The sequence below is a fragment of the Bubalus kerabau genome, chromosome X (assembly GCF_029407905.1).
Source record: "Bubalus kerabau isolate K-KA32 ecotype Philippines breed swamp buffalo chromosome X, PCC_UOA_SB_1v2, whole genome shotgun sequence".
NCBI classification, from domain to species: Eukaryota; Metazoa; Chordata; class Mammalia; order Artiodactyla; family Bovidae; genus Bubalus; species Bubalus kerabau.
In genome coordinates this window covers 86,438,126-86,448,764 of record NC_073647.1, presented here as the reverse complement: position 1 = coordinate 86,448,764, position 10,639 = coordinate 86,438,126, and the positions used below count along the sequence as shown (strand labels likewise).

The 10,639-nt window shown below is 40.2% G+C and overlaps 1 non-coding gene across 1 annotated transcript; it reads left to right on the top strand.

Annotated features, from left to right (window-relative positions):
- The first annotated feature begins 8,723 nt into the window (after positions 1-8,723).
- Positions 8,724-8,830, top strand: LOC129640531 (U6 spliceosomal RNA). Its single transcript, XR_008708887.1, has one exon. It is a non-coding gene; the product is annotated as a U6 spliceosomal RNA (small nuclear RNA).
- Positions 8,831-10,639: the final 1,809 nt, after the last annotated feature.

Sequence of the window (10,639 nt, the reverse complement as noted above, 5' to 3'; positions counted from 1 at the left end):
GTTTCTTCCAGTCCAGTGTTTCTCATGCTGTACTCTGCATATAAGTTAAATAAACAGGGTGACAATATACAGCCTTGACGAACTCCTTTTCCTATTTGGAACCAGTCTGTTGTTCCATGTCCAGTTCTATCTGTTGCTTCCTGACCTGCAAACAAATTTCTCAAGAGGCAGATCAGGTGGTCTGGTATTCCCATCTCTTGAAGAATTTTCCACAGTTTATTGTGATCCACACAGTCAAAGGCTTTGGCAGTCAATAAAGCAGAAATAGATATTTTTCTGGAACTCTCTTGCTTTTTCTATGATCCAGCGGATGTTGGCAATTTGATCTCTAGTTCCTCTGCCTTTTCTAAAACCAGCTTGAACATCAGGAAATTCACGGTTCATGTATTGCTGAAGCCTGGCTTGGAGAATTTTGAGCATTACTTTACTAGCATGTGTGATGAGTGCAATTGTGCGGTAGTTTTAGCATTATTTGGCATTGCCTTTCTTTGGGATTGGAATGAAAACTGACCTTTTCCAGTCCCGTGGCCACTGCTGAGGTTTCCAAATTTGCTGGCATATTGAGTGCAGCACTTTCACAGCATCATCTTTCAGGATTTGGAATAGCTCAACTGGAATTCCATCACCTCCACTAGCTTTGTTCGTAGTGATGCTTTCTAAGGCCCACTTGACTTCACATTCCAGGATGTCTGGCTCTAGGTCAGTGATCACACCATCATGATTATCTGGGTCGTGAAGATCTTTTTTGTACAGTTCTTCTGTGTATTCTTGCCATCTCTTCTGAATATCTTCTGCTTCTGTTATGTCCATACCATTTCTGTCCTTTATCAAGCTCATCTGCACGGGTGCAGGAGGGCCTAGAGGACCTATCCCACATTGAAGGTCAGGAAGGGCGGTGGTGAGGAGATATCCCTCGTCCAAGGTAAGGAGCAATGCCTGGGCTTTGCTGGATCAGCCGTGAAGAGATACCCCACGCCCAAGGTAAGAGAAACACAAATAAGATGGTAGGTGTTGCAAGAGGGCATCAGAGGGCAAACACACTGAAACCATACTCACAGAAAACTAGTCAATCTCGTCACACTAGGACCACAGCCTTGTCTAACTCAATGAAATTAAGCCATGCCCGTGGGGCAACCCAAGACGGGCAGGTCATGGTGGAGAGATCTGACAGAATGTGGTCCACTGGAGAAGGGAATGGCAAACCACTTCAGTATTCTTGCCTTGAGAACCCCATAAACAGTATGAAAAGGCAAAATGATAGGATACTGAAAGAGGAACTCCCCAGGTCAGTAGGTGCCCAATATGCTACTGGAGATCAGTGGAGAAATAACTCCAGAAAGAATGAAGGGATGGAGCCAAAGCAAAAACAATACCCAGCTGTGGATGTGACTGGTGGTAAAAGCAAAGTCCGATGCTGTAAAGAGCAATATTGCATAGGAACCTGGAATGCCACGTCCATGAATCAAGGCAAATTGGAAGTGGTCAAACAAGAGATGGCAAGAGTGAATGTCAACATTCTAGGAATCAGCGAACTAAAATGGACTGGAATGAGTGAATTTAACTCAGATGACCATTATATCTACAGCTGCGTGCAGGAATCCCTCAGAAGAAATGGAGTGGCCATCATGGTCAACAAAAGAGTCTGAAATGCAGTACTTGGATGCAATCTCAAAAACGACAGAATGATCTTTGTTCGTTTCCAAGGGAAACCATTCAATATCACAGTAATGCAAGTCTATGCCCCAACCAGTAATGCTGAAGAAGCTGAAGTTGAATGGCTCTATGAAGACCTACAAGACCTTTTAGAACTAACACACAAAAAAGATGTCCTTTTCATTATAGGGGCCTGGAATGTAAAAGTAGGAAGTCAAGAAACACCTGGAGTAACAGGCAAATTTGGCCTTGGAATACGGAATGAAGCAGGGCAAAGACTACTAGAGTTTTGCCAAGAAAATGCACTGGTCATAACAAACACCCTCTTCAACAACACAAGAGAAGACTCTATACATGGACATCACCAGATGGTCAACACCAAAATCAGATTGATTATATTCTTTGCAGCCAAAGATGGAGAAGCTCTATACAGTCAGCAAAAACAAGACCAGGAGCTGACTGTGGCTCAGACCATGAACTCTTTATTACCAAATTCAGATTTAGATTGAAGAAAGTAGGGAAAACGACTAGATCATTCAGGTATGACCTAAATCAAACCCCTTATGATTATACAGTGGAAGTGTAAAATAGATTTAAGGGCCTAGATCTGATAGATAGAGTGCCTGATGAACTATGAAATGAGGTTCGTGACATTGTACAGGAGACAGGGATCAAGACCATTCCCATAGAAAAGAAATGCAAAAAAGTAAAAGGGCTGTCTGGGGAGGCCTTACAAATAGCTGTGAAAATAAGAGAAGCGAAAAGCAAAGAAGAAAAGGAAAGATATAAACATCTGAATGCAGAGTTCCAAAGAATAGCAAGAAGAGATAAGAAAGCCTTCTTCAGGGATCAATGCAAAGAAATAGAGGAAAACAACAGAATGGGAAAGACTAGGGATCTCTTCAAGAAAATCATAAGCTTTAAAATATGTTAAATTGTGAGTTTTATGTTATGTAAATTTTGCATTAATAAAATATAAGTAGTATAACCTAACTTTCTACCTTAAATCACTGATAAAATAAGAACAAACTAAATCCAAAGCAAAATGTAGGGAGAAAATAATAAGAATTGTTGTTCAGTCTTTCAGTCTTGTCTGACTCTTTGCAACCCTATGGACTGTAGCATGCCAGGCTTCCCTGTCCTTCACCATCTCCTGGAGTTTGCTCAATCTCATGTCCATTGAGTTGATGATACTATCCAAACACCTTTTCCTCTTTGTCATCCCCTTCTTCTTCTTCTTGCAATCTTTCCCAGCATCAGGGTCTTTTCCAATGAGTCAGCTCTACACATCAGGTGAGCAAAGTATTGGAGCTTCAGCTTCAGCATCAGTCCTTCCAGTGAAAATTCAGGACTGATTTCCTTTGGGATTGACTGGTTTGATCTCCTCACAGCCCAAGGGAGGATTCTCAAGTCTTCTCCAGCACCACGGTTCAAAGGCATCAATTCTTAGGTGATCAGCCTTTTTTTATTGTCCAGCTTTCACATCTGTACATGACTACAGGAAAAAAGCCATAGCTTTGATTATACAGACCTTTATAGGCAAAGTGATGTCTCTACTTTTTAATATGCTGTCTAGGTTTGTCATTGCTTTTCTTCCAGGGAGCAAGCGTCTTTTATTTTCATGGCTGCAGCCACCATTCACAGTGACTTTAGAGCCCAAGAAAATAAAGTCTGTCACTGTTTCCATTGATTTCTCATCTATTTGCCATGAAATGATGGGACTAAATGCCATGGTCTTCGTTTCTTGAATTGTAGGGGAAAAGCAAATTAGCCAAGATGGCATGTTCAGGCACTCTCACCCCATGTTTTGTAAATAATGACTATGTAGCAGCCAAGATCACATAGCACTGTGCGTGAGCATCATGAGGTACTCACTTGGTCATGGGTTGTGTGTGGTATGGATCTATGAGCTCCACCTAGAAAGTGGCAGCAATTACTGATGTGTCCATTGGATCAGCCATGAAAGGAGAGAATATAGCATGTCTATTGCTACAGCTGCTGCATCAGCCAGGAGAGAATACTTTTATGGTTGTTGTGCCAGCCAGGAGAGAGGTTGTGTTGTGTTAGATTATGCTATGGCTGCTTCTATGGCTTCTGTGTCAGTCAGGAGAGAATATGTGTGTCTGTAGTTTCTACAGCTCCTCAATTCTCCTTCCATCCTCTTAGCTCATGCCTTGCCTACTCTTCAGTAAATAATGCAGACAGTGTGAACACTGAGACAATTGAACAGGATCAGTGATACATGAATGTTGAGTTTTAAGCCAGCTGTTTCACTCTTCTCTTTCACTTTCATCAATAGGCTTTTTAATTTCTCTTCACTTTCTGCCGCAAGGGCAGTGTCATCTGCATATCTGAGGTTATTGCTATTTCTCCCCACGATCTTGATTCCAGATTGTGCTTCTTCCAGTCCAGCATTTCACATGAGGTACTCTGCATATAAGTCAAATAAGCAAAGTGACAATATACAGCCTTAATGTACTCCTTTCCCAATTTTGAACCAGTTCATTGTTCCATGTTTAGTTCTAACAGGCTTCTCTCTCCATGGAATTCTCCAAGCAAGAACACTGGAGTAGGTGGCCATTCTCTTCTCCAGGAGATCTTCCCCTCCCAGGGACTGAATCTGCATCTCCTGCATGGCAGGCAGATTCTTTACTGTTTGAGCCACCAGGGAAGCCTAATAAAGATTAGAGAATATGTTAATAAAATAGAGAAAATCAACAGGATGAAAATGATCTTAAGAGGAACAACAAAACTGGAAAATCTCTTTCTAGACTGACAAAGAACAAAATGAGAAATTACATTAATTACTAAAAGCAGGAATGAAAGAGGAGACGTTAGTACCAAACTTAGAAAAATAAGAATTAAAAGAGAATGCTATGAACAACTGTATGCCAACAAATTAGATAATGTGGATAAATATCTACAAGGACACATAGAACATATGAATGAATCTATTATGGCCAAGGGAGCTTCCCTGGTGACTCAGATGGCAAAGAATCTGCCTGAAATCCTGGAGACCGGGGTTTGATTCCTGGGTTGGGAAGGTCCCCTGGAGAAGAGAATGGTTACCCATTCCAGTATTCTTGTCTGGAGAATCTCGTGGACAGAGGAGTCTGGCAGGCTACACTCCATGGTTTTGCAAAGAGTCAGACACAATTGAACAACTAACACTTTCACTTTCTACCCACTTTTTTCATAACAGCTAGACACTGTATTAGAAATATAAAACCTACCCACAAAGTAAAGCACTGGCCCAGATGCTTTGCTTCAGTGGTAAATTCTAAAAAAAAAAAAAAGTTTAAAAATAACTTAACTTCTCACAAAGTCTTGGGGCTGGTGCACTGGGACGACCCAGAGGGATGGAATGGGGAGGGAGGAGGGAGGAGGGTTCAGGATGGGGAACACATGTACACCTGTGGCGGATTCATTTTGATATTTGGCAAAACTAATACAGTTATGTAAAGTTTAAAAATAAAATAAAATTTAATTGTCATTTCCCAAGAAAAAAGAAATAAATAAATAAAATAAAATAAAAATAACTTAACTTCTCACAAAGTCTTTAAACAAATAGAATGGAGAAATCCCCATACTGCTCTCCATTGCAGTAGTATCAGTTTACATTTCTACCAGCATTGAAAAGTGTTCCCTTTTCTTCACATCCTCTTTAGCATTTATTGTTTGTAGATTTTTTGATAATGGCCATTCTGACTCATGTGAGGTGATACCTCATTGTAGTTTTGATTTGGATTCCTCTAATTAGTAATATTCAGCATCTTTTCATGTATTTGTTGGCCCATCTGTATATCTTCTTTGGAGAAATGTCTATGTGGGTCTTCTGCCCAGTTTTTGGTTGGGTTGTTTGCTGATACTGAGCTACGTGAGCTGCTTGTATATTTTGGAGGTTAATCCTTTGTCCATTGCATTGCTTGCAAATATTTTCTGAAGATTGCCTACTCATATTGTTTATCATTTTCTTTGCTGTGCAAAGAAATTTAATTAGTTTATTAAATTAATTAAGCTAGTTTCAGTTTAATTAGTTCCCATTAGTTTATTTTTATTTTCATTACTCTAGGAGGTGTGTCAAATACTTTGTGATTTATGTCAAAGAATATTTTGTCTATGTTTTCCTCTAAGGGTTTTACAGTGTCTGGCCTTGCATTTAGGTCTTTAATCCATTTTGAGTTTATTTTTGTGTCTGGTGTAAATAGAAATAGAACTACCATATAACCCAGCAATCCCACTACAGGGCATATACCCTGAGAAAACCATAGTTTGAAAAGGCACATGTACCCGAATGTTAATTGCAGCACTATTTACAATAGCCAGAACATGGAAGCAACCTAAATGTCCATCAACAGATGAATGAATAAAGAAGATTTGGTGTATATATATATATATATATACATACACACACACACACACACACACTATGGAATATTACTCAGCCAAAATAGGAATGAAATTGGATCATATATAGTGATGTGGATGAACCCAGAGTCTGTCATACAGAGTGAAATCAGAAAGAGAAAAACAAATATTGTATAGTAACATATGTATATGGAATCTAGAAGAAGGATTCTACATGAACCTATTTCAGGGCAGGGATAGAGATGCAGATGTGGACAATGGACTTCTGACACAGCAAGGAAGAGAGTGTAGGACAAATTGATAGAGTACATACACTCCATGCTAAGTTGCTTCAGTCATGTCCAACTCCTTGAGGGTCCCATGGAATTTAGCCCTCCAGGCTCCTATGTCCATAGGAGTCTAAAGGCAAGAATACTGGAGTGGGTTTCCATGCCCTCCTCCAAGGGAACTTCCTGACTCAGGGATCAAACCCACTTCTCTTATGTCTCCTGCATTGGTGGTTGTGTTCTTTAACTTAGCGCCACCTCGGATGCCCATACACTAACATATGTAAAATTGACAGCTAGTGGGAAGCTGCCGTATAGCACAGGGAGCTCAGCTCTGTGCTCTCTGATGACATAGAGGGGTAGGATGGGGGGTGTCAGGGAGGCTCAAGAGGTAGGGGATATATGTATACATATAGTTTATTCATTTTGTTATACAGCAGAAACTAACACGTCATTGTAAAGCAATTATACTCTAATAATAAAAGTTTTTAAAATGATAATAAATAAGTAAACTAAAAAATAATAAAAATAATGATTTGGGGGTTGCACAACAACCTACATTTACTTAATATCACAAAACTGTACACTGAAAATGTGGGATTCCTGCCCACAGTAGTAGATATAATGGTCATCTAAGTTAAATTCACTCATTCCAGTCCATTTTAGTTCGCTGATTCCTAGAATGTCAATGTTCACTCTTGCCATCTCTTGTTTGACCACTTCCAATTTGCCTTGATTCATGGACCTGACATTCCAGGTTCCTATGCAATATTGCTCTTTACAGCATCGGACCTTGCTTCTATCACCAGTCACATCCACAGCTGGGTATTGTTTTTGCTTTGGCTCCATCCCTTCATTCTTTCTGGAGTTATTTCTCCACTGATCTCCAGTAGCATATTGGGCACCTACTGACCTGGGGAGTTCCTCTTTCAGTATCCTATCATTTTGCCTTTTCATACTGTTCATGGGGTTCTCAAGGCAAGAATACTGAAGTGGTTTGCCATTCCCTTCTCCAGTGGACCACATTCTGTCAGACTTCTCCACCATGACCCACCCGTCTTGGGTGGCCCCACAGGGCATGGCTTAGTTTCATTGAATTAGACAAGGCTGTGGTCCTAGTGTGATTAGATTGACTAGTTTTCTGTAACTTTGGTTTCAGTGTGTCTGCCCTCTGATGCCTGCTTACAACACCTACCATCTTACTTGGGTTTCTTTTACCTTGGACGTGGGGTATCTCTTCATGGCTGCTCCAGCAAAGCACAGCCACTTCTCCTTACCTTGGACGAGGGGTATCTCCTCACTGCTGTCCCTCCTGACCTTGAACGTGGAATAGCTCCTCTAGGTCCTCCTGTGCCTGTGTAGCCACCACTTTTTGGATGTGGGGTTGCTCCTCCCGGCCACCACCCCTGACCTCGGACGTGGGGTAGCTCCTCTTGGCCGCCGGCCCTCGGGCATGGGGTCCTCCTGGCTTCTGCCCCTGACCTCGGACGTGGGGTAGCTCCTCTCGGCCACACTTGTATGCCATTGCAGCCACCCGTGTTTGTGCACTGTCGATGTTGATGAAAAACATCAACATCCTTAAATTCATTATAGGTTCTTTACAATTCCCATCAAAGTATCCAGGGTCTTCTTAATTGCAAAACTAGTCCTCAAATTTATACAGTGGTTCAATGTACTCAGAATAATAAAAATGATCCTGAAAATAAAGGAGAAAGTTAGAAGACTCACATTTCCAAAGTTTAAAACTCACTACAAAGAAACAGTGACCAAAAAAAAAAAAAAAAAGAAGAAGAAGAAAATTGTAGTATTGGCATAAAGGTAAACATATAGATCAATTATATTGAAATCAGAATCTAGAAATAAACTTTAACATTTATAATCAATTGATTTTCAACAAGGGTGCTAAGGCAATTGAATGGGGAAGGAACTTTTTTTTTTTTTGTATGTTTCAAAAATTTGTGCTAAGGCAACTGGATATCCACATGCGAAAGAATAAATTTCTCTTATTCACTATAAACAAGACCTACCTCACACCATAAACAAAAACAAACTCAAAATGGGACAAAGAACTAAAGGGAGAACTAAAACTAGTAAATTCTTGGAAGAAAACCCAGGTGTGAATTTTCATGACCTTGGCTTGGATAATGGTGACAGATATGATACCAAAATCACAAGTAACAAAAGAAAAAAATAAATAAATTGTACTGCATCAAAATTTTTAAAAGTGTAGGCTTCAAATGATACCATGAACAGTATTAAAACACAGCTCACAGATTGGGGAAATTTTTTTGCAAATTATGTGTCTGATAAGGGCACTGTATATAGAACATAAAAAGAACTCCTAACCTCAAGAACAACAATAAAAACAGTCAATTACAAACTGGGCAACGGATTTATTTATAGAGAGATATATAGTTGATTTAAAATGTTATGATAGTGCTTGCTTCGGCAGCACATATACTAAAATTGGAATGATACAGAGAAGATTAGCATGGACCCTGCGCAAGTATGACATGCAAATTCGTGAAGCATTCCATATTTTTTTGTGTGACTTTTTTTTTCTCTTTTTCTTTACTATTGTATTTTTGAAAATCCAACTTTTACTCTAGATTTTTAATCTTTGCTCTTTGGTATTTGTTATTGATTTTGTACCTTTAAGAACCCAATCTTCAGTACCCATTTTTACTTGAGAGCGAGATTACTGGCTTGACTGCTCTCTTCCCCTTTGGACTCTCCTTTGTCTCCACCAAGTCGTCTCTATCTCCTCCCTCCCCCTTCTCTTCTCTGCCCAACTCTGGGAATCTCTTTGTATGTTCCAGATGGTGGAGAAAACTTAGGGAACTGATTACTGGCTAGATCTGTCTCTCTCCTTTTGATTCCCCCCTTTATCCTCCCGGCCACCTCTGTCTCCTTCCTCCCTCTTCTCTTCTCTGTATAATTCCGTGAACATCTCTGAGCAGTCCAGACTGTGGAGTGCACATAAGGAAGTGATTACTGGCTAGCTTGCTCTTTCCTCTTTTGATTCCACCTCATCTCATCCTGGTCACCTCTATCACCCTCCTCCCTCTTCTCTTCTCTGTATACCTCTGTGAACCTCTCTGGGTGTCCCTTACTGTGGAGGAACTTTTCATCTTTAACCTAGATGTTTTATCAACAATGCTGTGTAGATGGAGAAGTCTTGAGACTACTGTAAAAATAAGACCGAAAACCAGAAGCAGGAAGCTTAAGTCCAAATCCTGAGAACACCAGAGAAATCCTGAATGCAGGGAGCATTAATTGACAAGAGCTCATCAAATGCCTCCATACCTACACTGAAACCAAGCACCGCCCAAGAGCCAACAAGTTCCAGAGCAAGACATACCATGCAAATTCTCCAGCAACACAGGAACATAGCCCTAAGCTTCAATATACAGGCTGCCCAAAGTCACTCCAAACCCATTGACATCTCATAACTCATTACTGGACACTTCATTACACTCCAGGGAGAAGAAGTCCAGCCCCACCCACCAGAACACCTACACAAGTTTCCATAACCAGGAAACCTTGACAAGCCACCTGTACAACCCCACCCACAGTGAGGAAACTCCACAATAAAGAGAACTCCATAAACTGCCAGAATACAGAAAGGCTACCCCAAACACAGCAATATAAACAAGATGAAGAGACAGAGGAATAACCAGCAGGTAAAGGAACAGGATAAATGTCCACCAAACCAAGCAAAACAGGAAGAGATAGGGAATCTACCTGATAAAGAATTCCTAATAATGATACTGAAAATGATCCAAAATCTTGAAAACAAACTCGAATCACAGATAAATAGCCTGGAGACAAAGATTGAGAAGATGCAAGAAAGGTTTAACAAGGACCTAGAAGAAATAAAAAAAAGAGTCAATATATAATTAATAATGCAATAAATGAGATAAAAAACACTCTGGAGGGAACCAACAGTAGAAAAACAGAGGCAGAAGATAGGATTAGCGAGGTAGAAGATAGAATGGTAGAAATGAATGAACCAGAGAGGAAAAAAGAAAAATGAATTAAAAGAAATGAGGGCAATCTCAGAGACCTCTGGGACAATGTTAAACACCCCAACATTCGAATCATAGTAGTCCCAGAAGAAGAAGACAAAAAGAAAAACCATGAGAAAATACTTGAGGAGATAATCATTGAAAACTTCCCTAAAATGGGGAGGGAAATTATCACCCAAGTCCAAGAAACCCAGAGAGCCCCAAACAAGATAAACCCAAGGCAAAACACCCCAAGACACATATTAATCAAATTAACAAAGATCAAACACAAAGAACAAATATTAAAAGCAGCAGGGGAAAAACAACAAATAACACACAAAGGGA